Source organism: Schistocerca americana, chromosome 6, assembly GCF_021461395.2.
Source record: "Schistocerca americana isolate TAMUIC-IGC-003095 chromosome 6, iqSchAmer2.1, whole genome shotgun sequence".
Classification (NCBI taxonomy): domain Eukaryota; kingdom Metazoa; phylum Arthropoda; class Insecta; order Orthoptera; family Acrididae; genus Schistocerca; species Schistocerca americana.
The window spans coordinates 360,463,508-360,483,337 of record NC_060124.1 but is presented as its reverse complement, the minus strand read 5'-3'; the positions used below and the strand labels follow the sequence as shown (position 1 = coordinate 360,483,337).

At 43.1% G+C, this 19,830-nt stretch overlaps 1 protein-coding gene across 1 annotated transcript in view; it reads left to right on the top strand.

Annotated features, from left to right (window-relative positions):
- The first annotated feature begins 1,989 nt into the window (after window positions 1-1,989).
- Window positions 1,990-19,830, top strand: part of LOC124620146 — a 59,427-nt gene continuing 41,586 nt past the window's right edge. The window contains exon 1 of the mRNA XM_047146817.1: window positions 1,990-2,070. The gene's annotated coding sequence lies outside the window, so the exon portion shown is untranslated. The remainder of the gene's footprint in view (window positions 2,071-19,830) is intronic.

The window sequence follows — 19,830 nt, the reverse complement described above, 5'->3', positions numbered from 1 at the left end:
AGGGAAAGGGAGAAGGTGGAAAGGGTTTTTGATTTTCCACTAACGCAGTTGGGCTAGTTCCACCATCTTGGATTTTTTGATTGGGTTTTCATTTTTAATACTACGGTATCAATGACTAGAAAGAGAGGAGTGGAGGGAGGGGAGAATAGGCGTGAGGCTTGATGACATCTCTAATAAAGATTTTGATGTCAGTATTAAGAACGTTAACGTCACTGATTCGTTTGAGAAGAATGTTGTCAAGCTGTTGTATACTCCTATCAGGCAAGCTGCCCTGCATCTGTTGTAACTGGTCCTTGAAATTTTCGATACGTGCACTGAGACGGAGTTGATGTCAGATCTGGTCTGACAATGTATTATTGGGGACAGATCTGGGGATCTTGGTGGCCATAGAGGTACTTCAACAATCATAGAGACAAGTGCCAATTGTGGACGAGCACTGTTCTGTTGAAAAAGACCATCATAATTCTGACGGATGAAAGGCAACACATGAAGCAGAATATCCGTGATGGACCGTTATGTTGCCGGAGTTTCCTCAGTCAATAACACCCATGACACCATGATACCAGATAGCTCAGCATACCATGACGACAGGAGTTACCCTCTGTCTCTCCAAAACATTGGAAGAATCGAACCTGCCCCTGTTGGCCACCGTACTCATCGCGGTGGTCATCCAGAGTAGTGAGGAACCGCAAATCATCTCTTAACAAAAATGAACGCCATTCATCAACGGTTTATGTCTCTTGGTCATGGCAGCAGTCCAGATACAGCCATTATGTTGTGGTAATGGCGGCCTACACATGCGACGGCAGTTCCCTATCTGGCTGGTGCTAGTCTCTTACCAGTTGTGCAATGTGTCCATTAATTGTCCCCGGATGACAGGAGCATATGTGATGGAGTTACGATGTGCTTCGTGGACAATACGGCAATCTTCCATTGTGATGGCCGACCAGAGTCTTGAAGATGTGTATGGCTGACCTCACGTTCCCATGCTGTCCAAGATCAGGCCACGGCCACATCCAAATGCGCCAAAAATATGGATATTGCACAATTCGGCCAGCTGGCCAAACTGAGACCCAGACTGAGGCCCATTTCAGGGTCGGTCAGGTGGTGACAACGCTGTCTTAGACATGTGACACCTCCCTGTCCTTCATAGTGATCGCTCAACATCTAACGGCTTTTACCTACCAGGTCAGGTAACAGCACTAAATATGAACAACACTAGTGCATTCTGGTAGCTGTTATACCTACCACAAAGACCTGCAGCTCTAAACATTTACGTACCTGCCGATGGCGTTGACGTGTAGGAAGTTACATTGACAGCACATCATGTCTTCTGGGTGCTTCACTTTTTTTTCAGACATTGTGTATTTTGCTGGCCTGCATATTTACCTTTCAGCTGAAACATTGTTTTGGAATGAGTCCGACGAAAAAAGTATTGGATAACGGAGCAGTTACGAAAGCAAGTCGATTGCTCATTGCTGAAGCTAATAACGGGTTAATATTTTTATTAGCACGTTCATTGTCAAGAAAGCAGCTGAAGATGTTAAAACATTTGTGGGAACTTTAATTGCACCTTAAGTATGCGCTATGAGAAAAGATGAACTGTACCGAGCGTGTGACGGAGGAAACAAAGAAATGAAGCGGCCAATTGAAAAGTAATTACTGCTCAGGCAGGAAATCGGTAGGAGCTAACCACCGCCCTATGACGGAATAAAATTAAAAAGTTCTCAGGTAAAATGATTTTATTAGCACTTTCATCGTCAAGAAAGGAGCTGAAGATATTAAAAAATTAGTAAGGACTTTAATCGCAGCTTAAGAATCATCCATGAGCAGAGAGAAGTTGTGGCGTGCGTATGACTGAGAGCAAACCGACAAAGAAATGGAGCTGCCAATTGAAAGTAATTACTGCTGAGGCCGGAATTCGGTAAGGATTAAACAAGGTCTTGTGGTGGAATGAAATTAAGAAGTTCACATGTAAGAGAGGTTTCAAATAGCTGGGAGCAACTGAGAGGCGCGCTGTTAAACAGGAGCAGTCGTCTGGGGCGGACGCGCTCCAGAGCGAGAAGTCGGGTAAGGTCCAGCCACGTTCACTGTACGCACTGCACTGTTTCGACAGCGTCCACGCCGTATCGCCTTGCACTGCGGTTACAAAAGTCATCAGATACCTTCTAATGTCGTGTCGGATCTTATTCTGCCCGGCGTAGGGGAGCATGGGCTCAACAAGTCGTTAGAAGTCACTTGCAGAAGTATTGCCTCTATAGCCGTCTAAAGTTGCGAATGTGTTCCCGGTGCAGGATTTTGTGCCTCTATTACGTCCCATAAATGTTCGATTGGATTCCTGTTGGGCAAACTGGGTTGACAAATCATTTGCTAGAATTGTCGAGAATATTCTCCAAACCAATTTCGAACAATTGTGGCCCGGTGACATAGCGCATTCATCCATTAAAATTCCATCGTTGTTTGGGAACACTGAGTCCACGAATGGTTGCAAATGGTTCCCAGGCAGCTGAACATAACCATTTACAGTCAATGATCGGTTCAATTGGACCAGAGGACCCGGTTCATTCAACGTAAACACAGCCCACCCTTTGTGGATCCACCACCAGCTTGCACAGAACAACTTTGGCTGATGGTTTCGTGGAGTTTGTGCCACACTCTAACCCTACCATCAGCGCTTACCGACTGAAATCAGCTCTCATCTGACTAAGCCACGATTTTCCAGTCATCTAGGGTCTAACCGATATGGCCAAGAGCCCAGGAGAGACGCTGTAGTTGGGGTCGTGCTGCTATCAAAGGCACTCGCATCCAACGTTTGCTGCCATATCCGATTAACGTCAAATTTCGCCGTTCTATCCTAACGGATACGGTCGTCGTAAATCCCATATTGATTTCTGCTGTTACTTCACGCAGTTTTGCTTGTCTCTTAGCACTGTCAACTCTACGCAAACGCCGGTGTTCTCGGTCATTAAGTCAAGGCCGTCGGCCACTGCGTTGTCCTTGGTGAGAGGTACTGCCCGAAATTTGGTATACTCGGCACCCTCATGACGCTGTAGGTCTCGGAATGTTGAATTTCCTAATGATTTCCGAAATGGATTGTCCCATACGTCTAGCTCCAACTTCCATTTCGCAAAGTCTGTTAATTTCCGTCGTGGGGCATAATCACGTCAGAAATCTTTTCACGTGATGAGTACAAATGAGAGCTCCGCAAAGGCATTGCTCTTTTATACCTTGTGTATGCTACACTACCGCCCTTTGTATATGTACATATCGCTATCTCTTGGCTTTCGTCACCTCAGTGTAGAAGACCTTTAATACGCTAGATTGTCCCCCTCACATTTAGCGCCTTTAAACAAACATTGTCTTAACGTTAAGTTCTTTATCAGCACTATAGTTGTCTCGGACTATTTTTAGCCCTTTAATTTGTCGTTGCAAAAGTTCTTTACGTGTTTTAGCTGTGGCATACATTTTATTTTATACAAACCTGAGGCGCAACCATATTTCCAAATTATCTGTGACACATAATCCCGCAATAATGCACCAGTGTGGCAAAGCTAATACAGTACAATCTTCGAGAGATTCTCTCTGTAGCGAAGTGTGCACCTATTTGAAACTTCCTGACAGACCAAATCGTTTTGCCTCACCGCGACTTTCGTGGGCAATGTTCGTACCTTATGATGCAACTGGTTTTATGTTTAGGAATCTAATTCATAATAAAGAACATGGTAACAAATTATGACAAGAATAAATCACAACAGACTTAATAGCATTCGCTTCACGTATATCATAGCCAAAATATTTGGTTCACTAGCAACGATCACTGTGAAACAGATTCATCTTCCTTGGATGGCATCAAGCTATTCCATGAGCCTGAAACATAGCACTGGGTTTTTGCCTTAACCACCTCTGACCATATTTGCTTAAAAACCGTTAAATACATCAGATAGTGGACAAGCTTTTGAATCAGTACCTCAACCTACCACCTATTAATATAAAATTTCAAGGCTCATTGTTACCTTTCAAGTTCCTGATTACTTTACCCTTTGCCGGCCACTGTGACCGAGTGGTTCTAGGCGCTTCAGTCCGGAACCGTGCTGCTGCTACGGTCGCAGTTTCGAATCCTGCCCCGGGCATGGATGTGTGTTGTAATTAGGTTAGTTAGGTTTAAGTAGTTCTAAGTTCTAGGGGACTGATGACCTCAGATGTTAAGTCTCATAGGGCTTAGAGCCATTTGAACCTTTACCCTTTCCACGAGTTTCTGATGGAGATCCATTTTAAACATAACCATACTCACCACTGTAGATGAATGTATTCTATTTGGAAACACATCGTCCATTGGTACATTTAATTCTAATGCGACAGGAGTGACCAAGTCTCTAATTATTCCAGATACTAGATAAACAGGTGTGCTCTTCTGATAATGAGCATAAATTAACTTTTTTGTACCAGGTGTCAATGTATCAGAGCTGATGATTATAAAATCTCTTAACTGTGATATCAAACACTTTATAATGTCTAGACTCAGAGTAAAGACGTCACGGATATTCACGCTTCCTTTCGTTGCTTCCACTTTCAATTTTGTAAATTCTTGACTTTTTCTCACAAAATGGATCTAGTTCATCTAAGGCTGCTTGCTGAATCACTGTTGAGTCAGCATCAACAGAAAATGCACCCTCCTCTTTGCACCGAGCGGAGAGAGCAGCTGTCGTCCGGAAAACACGGATAAGTTGGTGGCAGCATATCGTGCACTGAGACCGTGGAAACATTTCATTCGTGGGACTACAACTGCGATGAATTAAATTGGAACCATCACATAAAAAATATTGTGGGGAATGCGAACCAAAGACTTCGTTTTATTGGCCGAACACTTAGCAAATGCAACAAATCTGTTAAGGAGACTGCCTACAATACGCTTATCCATCGCCTGCTGGAGTATTGCTGTGCATTACGGGATCCTGATCAGACAGGATTGACGGAGGAGGTCGAAAATGTTCAAAGAAGGGCAGTCGTGTTGTATTATCGTGAAATAGGGGAGATAGTTTCACGCGTATGATCCGAATGGGACCGGCAATCACTAAAACAAAAGCGATTTTCGTTACGGCGAAATCTTTCCATGAAGTTTCAATCAGCAACGTTCTCCTCGTATTGCCAAAATATTTTGTTGAGTCCCACCTACATAGGAATAAATAACAATTGAAATGAAATAAGGGAAATCGAAGCTTGCACAGAAAGATTTAAGTGTTCGTTTCTTGCACATGCTATTCGAGAATGCTGCGGTTAAGAAATAATCTGGAAGCGATTCTATTAATCCTCTGTCAAGCATTTCAGTGTGAACTGCAGAGTAATCATATAAATGTAGATGCAGAGTGAAATATTTGTTCTGAAAACAATCATCTAGGCAGTGGTTGAGCGATTTCTCCGCATTATCTTTCAGGAGAGATAGCCCCGCAAGAACGATAGTCCCACAGGACAAATATGTTTAGTGCAAGAGAGAAAGGTACAGCTTAAAGTAAAGCTGTGACTACGGGTCATAGAACGTGCCTGGATGGCCCTCACTGCGGATCATACAATGCAGTACTTCGAAGCCGGAATATGCGTCCTTCGGAGTTTTATTATATAGGCATTAGGCTGTGATTCCGAACATTTCTCTCTGCCTAACGTTTCGTCCCCCAATGATGCAGACGTAATCAGAGACTATACAGACTAAGAAACCAGGTAACAGGTTTGAAGCTCAGGAAACCGAAAAATGTATTCGCATCGTAACTTCAGCACACCGCTGCCGTGTCATGAGGAGTTGTTTTATTGAGCTTGTAGTTGGGAAGAGCTGAAGCTGTTTGCTGCATTTACCACTAAAGCTTTTTTCTGTTAAAGCTATTTGCGGGCCTTTGAATTTCTGTGGCCTCTCTACACATCCTAGCGTAGTACAGATTGGATCTTGACGAATTTATTGGTATAGTTTTATGTTAAGAGTCTCCCGTCGCAACAGGGTGTGTATTCAACTTATAAGCTGAGTATGTGTCTTCAGACAGCGTAACTGACTGCGCACAAATTACTCTGATTGATTTTTTTTAATGAGGCCGCTCAGCGAGTCCAATGATGTTCATACATAATCCAAACCTTTCCAAAAATGTTTTCCCGCTGCCACTCTCCAGAAAATTGTGACAGAAAAAATATTTATCGGTTACCACATTTTAACTGTGCATGCAGTAAAATTTCGGCATCAGGCATGACCCTGTTCGCTACAGTTTTTTCAGACACTATCTATAACACGACTGAAGGAACTTGCAAAATTATATCGTTGCACGATACTTAGTTCATGACGTCAGCCACAATGAGATGCCTGAGAAACTACAACATCTTGATCCATAAATACTTTACAATATTAATATCAAATATTTGAAGCGTTAACTCATTCGTAAAGCAATCAGATGTTCGAAACTGTTTTATACAAGGCAGTTCGATTGTTTAAAGATTCGGTGGTTGGAAGACAGGACGGTTACAAATGGATATCACTACATAGGAGCTTGCGGAATGTCTACCCGAGACTTGCCAGTGCACCAAAGCACTGTGAGTCGTTGGGTGAGGCGTCTTTTATCACAACAAGACCGCGCAAACCTATCCGATCTCCCACGTGCCGGCCGGTCGCCCACAGCTGTGACTCCTGCAATGTTGGACTTCGGAGCTTTCGTCGCCACAAAAATGCAAACGAAAAGTACTCCGCCTCCGTGACAACGTAAGGCGTCACACAAGCCTGCGCAGACGACAGGAGTTCGCCAAACTTCATTGGACTGTTCTTCCTCATCCACACTACAGCCCGGATGTCGTGCCTTCCGACTTCCATCTGTCTGGGCCAATGAAGGATGCTCTCCGCAGCAAGCAGTACGTGGATGATGGGGAGGTTTCTGATGCAGCAGGACATTGGCGCCGACGTCGACCAGTAGAGTGGTACCATGCGGGTATACACACCTTCTCAGTAAGATGGCGTAAGGCCGTCGCATTCACTGGAGATTTTGTTGAAAAACAGGGTTTCCCAAAATAGTGGGAAAAGGTATGGTGTACTGGAATCCTGAATAAAACTAATCTGCTAAAAAAAAAGAGTTGCTTTACTTATTGAGGCAAACCACGTCCACTAAGACCTTGCCTAGTACAGCGGTGCGGGTCTCCGCATCGTCACCTACGCTCCTCGGACTAAGGGACCTCATCATCATTACTTATTGAGTGAACCCTCGTATCTATTGAACTTATCAGTTTGGATGACCTTTAGCTCCTAACTAAGCTGAAAAATTATTTTCTCGCTGTATTGCTCATTGTCGCGATCTCGTTGCTTCATTGAACAAAACAAGTAAGAGACGAACTGGGCTTCATACTTATAAACTATTCCAAGTCTGCTGCGTTCAGGTTGAAATATCAACAGACTGTTTTCGAACAGTTTGGCGTTTCACATCTTTTCATCCTCACCCCCACAACTGAGGTGAGTAGACGTATGTTACCACACAGACAGTCTTTTTGTGCAAAGTATAGGTCACTTAAATACCACATTTGTTTGTAACCGCATCTGGCGTTCATTGATTACGCTTTTTTTGTCACCTCTTGCCACCTCTACTTTCACCCATAGTGACGTTTGTAGTATCTTGGCGCCACAGTAATTTTTTCATGCAGCAAGTGTAATGTGTACCAAGTTTCGTAAAAATTACTTCAGGCGTTAGAGAGACAGATACACAATGATATACAACCACTCGCTCGATGTAAGACCCGTACCTAAAGATTGGAAAGGTATACATGTCGTACCAAAACCCAAGCAAGGAAGTAGGAGTAACCCGCTGAATTACAGACCTATATCACTGACGTCGATTTGCTGTAGGAATTTGGAATATATACTGTGTTCTGTTAATATGAATCAACTCTAAGAAGACGATCTATTGACACACAGTAAACACGGATTCATAAAATATCGTTCTTGTGAAATACCACTTGCTGTTTATTCCCGTGAAGAAGTGCGTCTTATCGACGGGGCATCTCGAATTGATTCCCTATTTCTAGATGTCCAGAAGGCTTCTGATAACGTTCCCCACAAGCGACTTCTAATCAAATTGCGTTCCTATGGAGTATCTCAATTGTGCGACTGGATTTGTCATTTACCGGCAGAAATCGTAGTAACTGGCGGAAATTTATCGAATAAAACAGAAGTGATATCTGACGTTCCCCAAGGAAGTGTTGTAGGCCCTCTGCTGTTGCTAATCTATGTAAATGATTTAAGAGACAATCTGAGCAGCCATCTTAGATTCTTTGGAGATGATGCTGTCATTTTCCGCCTAGTGAAATCATCAGAAGATCAAAACCATCTGCAAAAAATATTTTAGACAAAATATCAATATGCTGCGAAAAGTAGCAACTGACGCTAAATAAGGAAAAGTGTGAGTTTATTCACATGAGTACTAAAAGGAAACCATCAAATTTCGGTTATGCAATAAATAACACAAATCTAAAGGTTATCAAGGCATCTAAATACGTAGTGATAACAATTACAAACAACTTAAACTGGAACAATGACATGGATAATGTTGTGGGAAAAGCTTACCAGAGACGGCGTTTTATTGGCAAAACAGACGATGTAACAAGTGCTGCACTGGAGAGGCTATCTACGTTATACTTGTCCGTCCTCTGCTAAAATACTGCTGTACGGCATGGGATCCTTACCAGACAGGATTGACGGAGGATGTCGGAAAAGTTCAATGAAGGGCAGTTCGTTCTGTATTACCGCGAAATCAATCCAAAGGGCCCGGGTTCGATTCCCGGCTGGGTCGGAGATTTTCTCCGATCAGGGACTGGGTGTTGTGTTATCCTAATCATCATCATTTCATCCCCATCGACACGCAAGTCGCCGAGTGGCGTCAGATCGAAAGACTCGCACCAGGCGAGCGGTCTACCCGACGGGAGGCCCTCGTCACACATTTCATTTCACCGCGAAATAAAGGAAAGAGTGTCACGGATGTGATACGTTGGTGTGACAATCATTAAAAGAAAAGTGCTTTACGTTGCAACGAGATTGTTCCACGAATTTTCAATCTCCGTCTTTCTTTTCTGAATATGGAAACATTTTGTTGAAGCCCAGCTGCATAGCGAGACATTATCATCATAATAACATAAGAAAAATCAGAGTTCGTAAGGAAAGTTTCAAGTGTTCGTTTTTCCCGAGCGCTGTTCAAGAGCGGAACACTAGAGAAATAGCGTGAAAATGGTTCAGTTAACCCCCTGCAAGACAATCCGTAAGTGTGAATAGCAGAGTAGCCATGTACATGTGTATTTAGACGCCGACATGTCACTGTTTTATGCTAGGGATGACACGTCATGAGGATCGTCACCAATGAGCCTATGTGCCTGGCGACCTGGAAGACTGTGGATTCGTAATTATAAGTGGCAGTTAATCAAGAACGAGGCAGATGGAAAGAAAGTAAGCATATTATTTATTATTTCAAAAGTAATCGCTTACCTGTTCATACATTTATCCTACTGTGAGACACGGCGATCAGTGTCTTCATGGAAAAAGTTTTCGGTCGCCTGTGGAACCGCGATTTTATCCAGGCTTGCGTCTTTTCCTCCGAAGCGACAACGACGAATGTCTTTCTACACGGCTCCAAAAATCAGGAAATCTCATGGGGTGAGGTCACAACCGTATGGAGGACGTGTAAGGATTTCCCCGTGAAACTTTTGCAGTGGAGTCGAAGCAATCTTGGCAACATGTGTGCGGGCATTATATTTTAACACAATTATTCCTGAGCATTTAGACTTAATGGCGCGCTTCAGTGTTTGCAAAGTGCCCACGTACCGACGTGGTTGCAATTTAGAAAGTGAAACGAAAGGTTTAGATGCTATTACAAAAAACTGAGGCGTTCTCATATTTTCTCTTTTCATGTTGCATGAAAACTGTATTTCTTGTTGCATGGAAGCTATATAGCATTGCTGTATGTCAGATCTTTTTTAAAGTCACTGTCATCCTTCTTATGTAGAACTTAATGTAAGTATTGATTAGTCTGGTAGGCTATTTTTATGTAAATAGAGAAGAAACGCTGTATGCTACGCTTTCAGATACATGGTTTCAGTTTCTTTGCCTGAAGAAAGACAAAAATTTTCATGCTAGTGCTACACATGCGCCGAAACGTGTGTCCTAGATATCTATGCTATCGCGCATTGTCAGGATTTACTGTCGTGCTTTTGTTATTCCAGGCGACTTTCACTGCAGCCTATCACAGCTCTTAATAGTAAGCTAGCAGTATCTGTATGGAAGAACACATACAAGCATACTTGGTAAAATGGTAGAAATAAGTGGCTCACACTTACGTTTCCTTGCCCTCTATTTCGATCGATCGCCCATCAACGTGTAGGTGTGTGTGAGCTGCGTTAACAGTATGTAAAAGTATAGGTTTAAGAACTGTGATAGGAGGTCTCGCATGGCTGTGATTTCTTAAAGCGGTGACGTGAGCTTTCCTCAGGGTAACCATTAAATGTAAATTGCATATGCCCCCTTTTGTCCTTTATGTTTTTCAAGAACCATTCATTGAAAAGATGCATAGACGCTTTCGGAATAAGTTTTGTAATACTTCGTTATGATAGCTTTCGGTGTGCGTGGCGGTTATGTGGGATGATTGTTACTGTTAGCTTGCGTGCGGGTTAGCGGCGCGGTCTAAGGGGGGCCTTGTCACGGTCCGTGCGGCTCACCCCTCGGAGGTTAGAGTCCTCCCTCGGGCATGAGTGAGTGTGTTGTCCTTAGGACTAAGTTAGTTTAAGTTAGATTAAGTAGTGTGTAGGCTTAGGGACCGATGACCTCAGCAGTTTGGTCCCATAAGACCTTACCACAAATTTCCAATTTTTGTTAGCTAGCGTGCGTGCGATGTCTGCCACATGGCATGTGCGATGAATTGTTTAAACCCTCTGCACAGTGAAAACATAAGATGGTCCAACTGTGTTTTATAAAATGAAGTATATAGGTAAGGTGGGGTAAATCCGACCTAGTAATTTCTTGTGGCTATAATACGCTTATCCGCGGTCGGATCTTAACGTTATGCACGTTAAGGAGTAACTGTTTGCAAAATATTTTTGTAATACCATCAATAGTTTTTGAAATATCTATATTTTAAGAAACGTCTGTTTTTGCCATTTGCAAAAATGGTGGGGTAAATCCGACTCCCTATTTGTTTGGCTGATTTTGCACCGAAACAGTTCTAAATGAACGGTTTTTTGGGAAATAATTATAAACAATTATGTTTTTTTTACACAAATGAACAAAATGTATCAAAAAAATAACAACGTTTAGAGTACTAAATGTACAGAAAGTTAAATGACTGTAAATTTTAACTGAAAAAAGATGATTTCATTGCACGGCGGTGCAATAGCAATATCGATCTCGGAATGTTAAAATCACGAGCGACAGTTCGTAAAGACATTCCCATATGCATTGCAGCAACTGTTCAGCGAATATTGTTTTGATTGTGTTTTGTCGTTTTTCTTTCGAAATTTCGTACCATTTTTCTAAAAATAAACAAAAATTCACTTTGTTTCCATACGTATATAATTCCATTCACATAAACTATAAAAAATATGCGGTCGGATTTACCCCACCCTGCCATTTTTCATTTAATACACAGAGAAACAATTTACACGAAATTTCCAACAAAAACACTGAATAGGTCACTAAATGCACTATAAAATCACTTACCGTTTGTTTGGAGATCGTTTTATTTAATAAGGTAAATATAGTGATGCAATTTGCACAAAAATTAATTTGAAACAATCGAAAACACACTTGTTGTCTTTCGAGTGTCTAAATGTCAAATGTTGCAGATTTGTCAAGGTGGCATTTTCGTTATTTCTAATGCTCTATATGGTAACACTAGTGCGAAATAGCTCCGCTTTGCCATTTCTCACAAATAGAGGACGGTCGGGTTTACCCAGCCGGTTGGATTTACCTCACCTTACCCTATGATTAAATAAAGTGAGAACCCTCTGCTCCCATCGCTACTGATTCTACTACTTAATTTGCTCCATTACAGTTCAGCTAGTTGCTCCCAGCGGTGTTACCTGTGATTAAACAGTTATTCGTAAATAAACGTTAATGCAAAACTCATTGTCCACGAGTACGCGCTATGACAAAAGAATTGAGTCCCGAGGCACAGCAAACAGCGTGGCATCGGAAAAAATGAAACAAAAAACACTAAATGTTGAGACAATAGGAGAAGCTGGCACAATACATGTCGCTCACAAATCACTGGTTTACTAGGCGAAAAAACTAATCCCCACGCTAAACTTAATGGATTCATAAGATAGCTAATTAGGTGGTGGCAGTGCTCCTACAGGTCTTCGAGCCGGCAGCTGGTTGGCGAGGCAGTCACATAAGCTAATCCAACCTTTTGAGGTTCGATTGCCTGTCATTACGTCGATAATCTACGTCCCCACAGTGCGCCTGTGTTTGTCTGTACGACTTCTGTCATAGCGGTTTTCTGAAATGTCCAATCGTCTTCATCCTATCTGCCTGGCATGGTACGCATTATCGCAGTATCTCCAGTTTTAGAGAACTTCAAACTTACATAATCATACTTCAGTACGTCAGTATTGCGAAAAATCTCATTTCAGTGACTACTTCAAAGTTCGTCGCCCCCTAGACCACAGTGGGTACTTGATGTACACATCCTGTCATTCCAGTTAGTCGCCACTGTTTCATTATCAACAACTGGTTCATTTCCAATCTTGCTTATACACACCTCTGCTCTACGAAAGCCACTTTCTATATCATTATTTCAGGTTTCTAGGCCATTCCCTGTCTCATAGAAATTTCTAACAACATATTCGCATAATGTGATCCATTTCTTTGTCATTGCCTAAATATATCATTGTTTATCATATCTTGTGAATTAAAGTATTCTGCTTCATTTCTACCTCTATATAAAGATTCATTTTCACTATCTCTTTAGATATGTTTTTCAGTTCTGCGAGCAGCCTCTTTAGTAACATAACCACTTCCGGTATCATAGTCATTATATGCATTCTGTAGGGTATTATGGACTCCGTCAGTTGGTTTCTGCATTCCGTGATACTAAACCACAGAAATGGACTGATGAGTGTGGTAAATATTTACCAAATAGCCGTAAATAATGTCTATCTCTGTGATTATTTTCAGTCGTTACACCTGTAAAGGTTTTGTTCATTCTCGCACATAGATGCCAAGAACGATATTTTGTTCGAAGCTGTCTAAAGACCAGTATCTTGCAAAGATAAAATCTGTTTAAAGAAAGTATTCTGCGTACCAGATACGTAGTTGTGGTATGTTTAGGTACAGTTCACCACCACCTCATTATTGAACAAACAAATTTACTCGTTCATAAGAGCGCTGCAGAACGCCTGTTCGATACGCCAGATTGACCAACTAACGTCCCACATGAAGAAATGCTCGGTAAAATCAGTGGTAAATTGACAGGAGGTCATCGTACTCAGATTAGTGAGAATGTTTAACCTAGCTATTTCCTACGAACAGATACAAAACATGCTGAACTTCAGTATATGAAAAAGCTGAGAACGTTATTGTGCCGCTTTTGTCGACCCTACACTAAAAGCACATGCAGAAGAAATTAGACTTTGGAAAAATTGAAACCTAATCCAAAGAACAACCAGCGCTTATGTGACGATGGTGTAAACATGGATCCACCATTACACGGCAGTATCATATCTGCACTGAGAAAAACAAAGATTAAAAACGCACCGCGGAAAGCGAACGCCTTTAATCTCAGTGGGAAAAGCGGTGGCACACTTTGCTGGATATCAACGCAACTGGATATTTGGGAAAGGAGAGACAGTAACTGGCTCTTATCTTGCAACGTTGGGCCGTTTGCACACTCGTAGCGAATGAGATACCAGGAGTAGCACACAAAAAGTGGATCCATAAAAGGTGCCTGCTGACTCATCAGTGGTTTCAACAGCAACATCAAAAGCCAAGCCACGATCTTAAATTCAGTGTTCTTCAAGACATCTAAGTGTAGCAAATGCGTGGAACATCGTTGTCGTGTTGAAACAAGGCACCTCTAGCGAGACGTTATTATATCAGAAGCAGGTGGTCTGCATAAATGTCCATATAACATGCTTCTGTAATTGGTTCCTGCAGCTGGACAGCGGGGTCTAATTGAGACATTTGAGCGCAGCCCAGAACACAGCTGAATTACCTCCTGCCTGGACACAACTTTGACACACTGGGTCCACAGCTCTAGGGAGCAGATCTCCCTCTGTTACGCACCCAGTAATTCGATACAACTGCAACCGAGATCCATCAAAACGTGCTACACGAGGCTAATCTTGAAAGGTCCAGCGACAATGTTCGCGGGCTGTGCCTGCCGTTGAGCTCTGTGTCGAGGTGTCAGCAAGGGACACTAGTCGACTGTCGTCTGTTGAAGCCCACACAATAGATCTTCCTCTGTGCAGCCCTCGTAGAAAGAAGTTCCTGGCGCCCACACGAGGCAGTGATCTGATTCTCAGTAGATTGTTGGTAGCCTCATGAGGCTCTGCAGAGGTGACGTGACGTCTATTTAGTGAAATACTTGTGGTTGTCCTGTTACGCATATGGAAGCATTGTCTCTCTAATTCTGAAGATCCACCCTAGTACTGGTGAGCTCGGTATCCCAAAATCTTGTCTGACACCTGATACGCTGCGACCTACATTTCTTGCAATGATTATGTCAACCCACGTTCAATGTCGGTTAACTTGCGATGTGCTGCCATGTGTACCACTCACCTGCCTGTAACAGAATGCTCAGATATTCTGCCTACACTTTCGCCATTTGCTGAATCTATCTGCAACATTCAGGCGTCATAAACAGCACACCCTCAGATGAGATCACTCTTCGCGTGACTTTTGAACACTCAGCATATATTGTGAATCGGGAAATTATGGTTCTTGAGAATTCTCGACCACAAGCAAGCTTGAGCGTGATGTCTTCTTATTGCTCAGTACTGGCAGCCGCTGGACAAGCGTACTTAGAAGCGTACCAGCTGCACATGGATTATTTAAGCTGAACGTGCAGTACGTGTATGGAAGCTCCTGAGCCATACGGCTGAACAAGTCTCCGTTCCCAGAATGAGAAGGAAGGTAGGAGACGAGGTACTGGCAAAATTGAAGCTGTGGGGACGGGTCGTGATCATGCTTGGGTAGCTCAGTTGGCAGAGCACTTGCCCGCCAGAGGCAAAGGTCCCGAGTTCGAGTCTCGGTCCGGCACACAGTTTTAATCTGCCATGAAGTTTCAAGTCTCCGTTGTTTACACGAAATAGAGAATTGGAATTCGTGACTTCCAGCCGCAAAAGACATTGTGATAAAGCAATGGCGAAGGTTGATAATTTGTGCCAGACCAAGACTTGAATCAGGATTTACTGCTTCTCACGGGCGGCTGCCTGAACCACTTCGAGGATCGGCACACTGGCCAGACACTCAGATTTGCAGCTTATGTCAATGCAGCATCCTGGTCTGGTACAAATTTTCGACTTTCGCCGTTGCATTATCACAGAGTTCTGTGCAGCTGTAAGTCACGAATTCTCACCCATCCCTTCCCTTCCTCTCTCCATTCTCCTTCATATAAATGTATGCACGAGCTACATCATTACGAATGATGTCTCCTCCACCGGGCATGTCCCACAGAACAGACACCACTCAAGTACATACGGGTCGCAATTGGTGGATGAATAAGTACCGATGCCGTCGTTCCAACTAATCACTGCAATGGACTATTGTGGACTTCACTTCTGCAATTGTTTTCTGAAGATGTTGTCTGTAGGTGCTCCAGCTATTTCATTGAAATATGTTACTTATGAATATCATATGCAGACAATAGTTTGCATGTGTGTTGCTCAGGTGGAATGCTGCATCTGCTGTCGTAAGTGGGCTTGAGCTTCTGCCTCCTAAAATACTCACTTCAGAAAGGTAGCTCTTCCGTCAATTCTACTGCCAGCGCCATATAGGTCGTTGAACGAGTAGACAGACATCGTCGGCCTAGCAGAAAAGTTTGTTAGTGCAAAACGTTTAGGTGAAAAATTACTGTGTTAAGATTCTTGCATGTGTCCATTGGATCTGACTTTCTGTAATATGTTTTGGGGAGGGACTGCAGGTGTGTGAATCGGTAAGTTGTCAGACAGATAGCGTGGATTCAGGAATGGACGACAGAAACGATTTTCGGATGTCTCCCACTCTGCTCTGGCTAGTACGAAGCCATACCTGTCACCGGTCGAATAGGGCTTGCCGCTCACCGCAGGAGGTGGCGATAGCTGACAAGAGTGCAGGCACGGGAGGGTGACAGACTGCACGTACTCTTTAGCTGCCTCACTCTACCAAGTGCTCTGGTTGTGTGGTTGCCATCCTGCAGGTTGTGCGCTGGGTGAAACGGCTGCCTACAAATCCTGCTATTCTGCGACTACGTCTCCCGGCGCATGTTATGGATAATGTCCTCCCTAATTTTTTTTCAATTAAGACGTGTTTGCTGCCTTCCTACAATCCCGACAGTATGTTGTGAGAAAAAATCTGCAGAAGGAATCACTGTTTTCTGGTCTGTGTTTCAAAGCTAGCCACTTGTTTTGGGATCTGAGCTACGATATGGGTATACGAGTACATTTCTGATATGTTGTAAGTGTCAATTGCCCCAGCCAGAATGAGTGTAACTGCATTCATACACATCTGTAGCATAATTGGTCAGTTGCTCAGCTGTAATTATTAGCCACAGTGATTGTATGGTCATAACGTCTCAACTAACTTATATTTCTAACTGCACCTTCCTTTACGGGTATCTTACATTAAATTTTCTTTCTGGACTGTGATTTACCATGTACGTCAACTAACATAGCCAGCATCACTGTAATTGTTATCACACACATAATAGAATAATTATTGAATACAGGGATTATTACTACTATTAGCAAACAATAGTAACCTCTGAATTCGGTTTTTTTCTGCCTGGACTTTTCACTGTAGTGTACAGAACACAAATGATATCTCTCCCACCATCTTAAGTCGCCCAGCTGGCCTAGGGAAGTGGGAGGTTAGACACATCAAAGTCCTCAATCTTGGACACCATTTTGTTATGCCATAGATTGATCCAGCCAATTGCCGGAAAAGGAGGTGGGAGGAGGTAGTGGGGATGACCTTGACCCTGGCTAAAATTTCATAACAGCACACGACATCATTGTAGCAGCCATCTTGAATCTGACACCCAGGATGAATCTGGCAACAATGCAGAGTGAGCCAGCTTTGGTAAGGCCGTATTACTACCAAATGACTCTGCAGGCCATGAATGCAGTTGCACCTACTGTCTTCTTCAATGAGGGCTTGCATACTCTTCACCATATGTTGTTGGGCAATTTTCTGTTGAAGTTGCCTCCTATGTTGACTTGTTTGTATTGCTTTCGACATTGCCATTTGTATCAAACTTTCCCCCGAAATGTCAGCTGGCAACGGATAGAATCCAACCCACTGTAAAGAAGTCGACGGTTGTTGCAGCGCACCAGAGTCAAACCAACACCATAGACGAAGCTGAATGTCCTCTCACAAATAGTCGGATAAGGCGGCGATTACCCAACACATTAGAATTCGCTCACACTGATGGTACTAGAGGGATCTGTTGAGCGTAAAAATTGTAGAGGAAGACGGAAGCCGGCCGCTGTGCCCGAGCGGTTCTAAGAGCTTCAGTCCGGAACCGCGCGACTGCTATGGTCGCAGTTTCGAATCCTGCCGCGGGCACGGATGTGTGTGATGTCCTTAGGTTAGTTAGGTTTAAGTAGTTCTAAGTTATAGGGGACAGATGACCACAGATGTTAAGTCCCATAGTGCTCAGAGCCATTTGCTCAGAGCCATTTTGAAGACAGAAATTGGAATGCATCCAACAAATAATTGAGGACGTTAGGTGCAAGTTCTTCTCTGAGATGAGGAGGAATTTGTGGTGGGCCACATCAAATTAATCAGAACTCTGATTCCTCAAAACAGTTTTTGACGTCGATGAGGCATTTTAGCATTTGCTTTCACAGTTCTGCCTTGGTTGATGGCTTTTCACTTCCTTGGTTTGGTATAAAAGTGACCTTTGCAACCACACAAGGTAGAGTACTCATTGACCTATGTCTGCTCTATACCTTTGCCGTCTTTATCACATGTTTCCGGTACACCATTCGAATTAGGATTAATTTGGGGTCTTTCTGTGTAGGAGGTACATCAAATTTTTGTGTATATAGGAGCATGCCTGAAAATTTTGGTTGTCAGACACCCAAATATTATATGCAGGGGTTGCACAAAAATATGGAAAGACCAGAAACACAACACATTACAATGGCTGAGGGTGGAATGCAACCAGGCACGAGGAACAGTTTACTCTGAAATAGAGAACTATATAAACAATATGGCCTTTTCTAACTAAAAAAATGGCTCTGAGCACTATGGGACTTAACTTCTGAGGCCATCAGTCCCCTAGAACTTAGAACAACTTAAACCTAACTAACCTAAGGACAGTACACACATCCATGCCCGAGGCAGGATTCGAACCTGCGAGCGTAGCGGTCGCGCGGTTCCAGACTGAAGCGCCTAGAACCGCTCGGCCACTGCGGCCGGCCTTTTCTAACTGACACACTACTCACGGAAACACTACAGATGTGGTGGGTGTAAATATTTCAAACATTCAATAGTACCATAAAACAAGAAAGAGCGATTGAATTACAACGACATAAATAGTTATTAAAAAGTTTTCAATGTCTTTTAAAACATATACATTACCCTAAAACACCAAAAACAAGTACCTTCAGTAACGTAATTCCGATTTAGGGACGATGTTTTTAAAAACACAACAAATTTGCAATCTGTCAAAAACTTGCCAATCGGGGTGCTCTGCCCCACATAGAAACACTCCAACACGAGGCAGCACGTTCAAAACCATCAATAACAAGGTTCATTAGATCACACACAATAACTCTGCCATATCTCTAGTTATTAAAGTTGCTCGTCGTGTGACCGGGGCCTCCCGTCGGGTAGACCATTCGCCGGGTGCAAGTCTTTCGATTTGACGCCACTTCGGCGACTTGCGCGTCGATGCGGATGAAATGATGATGATCAGGACAACACAACACCCAGTCCCTGAGTGGAGAAAATCTCCGATCCAGTCGGGAATCGAACCCGGGCCTTGAGGATTGACATTCTGTCGCACTGACCACTCAGCTACCGTGGGCGGTAGTTGCTGGAAACACAACCCCACCATTAGGACCATTCGCTACTCTATGATACAACTAGTGTATGTTCTATAGCGTGTATTTGATAATTCTTAACTCAATATTAAGTAGATGGCAATAGCCACTTACACCAAGTTTTACTTGAAATATCAGGCACTAATACCTTTATTCTGCCCCGCGTGGGATTAGCCGAGCGGTCTAGGGCGCTGCAGTCATGGACTGTGCGGCTGGTCCTGGCGGAGGTTCGAGTCCTCGCTCGGGCATGGGTGTGTGTGTCTTTGTCCATAGGGTAATTTAGATTAAGTAGTGTGTAAGGTTAGGGACTGATGACCTTAGCAGTCAAGTCCCATAAGATTTCACACACACCTTTATTCTGCGGCGGCGCTACCTGTGATGCTAAATGTACCTTAGATAACTGTGGGGAGTATCCTTGTCTTCATAAATACACATTAAAGTGAGACAATTCTTAAAATACAAGCTTAATTTGGAACTAAACAGTGGTCTGCGTGCTAACACTATTTGCCACTGACGCTACGGCGATCCATTTAGCATTAAGCACGACGAATATACCGCACTATCTAATATGTACCAGGTATAATAAGTAAT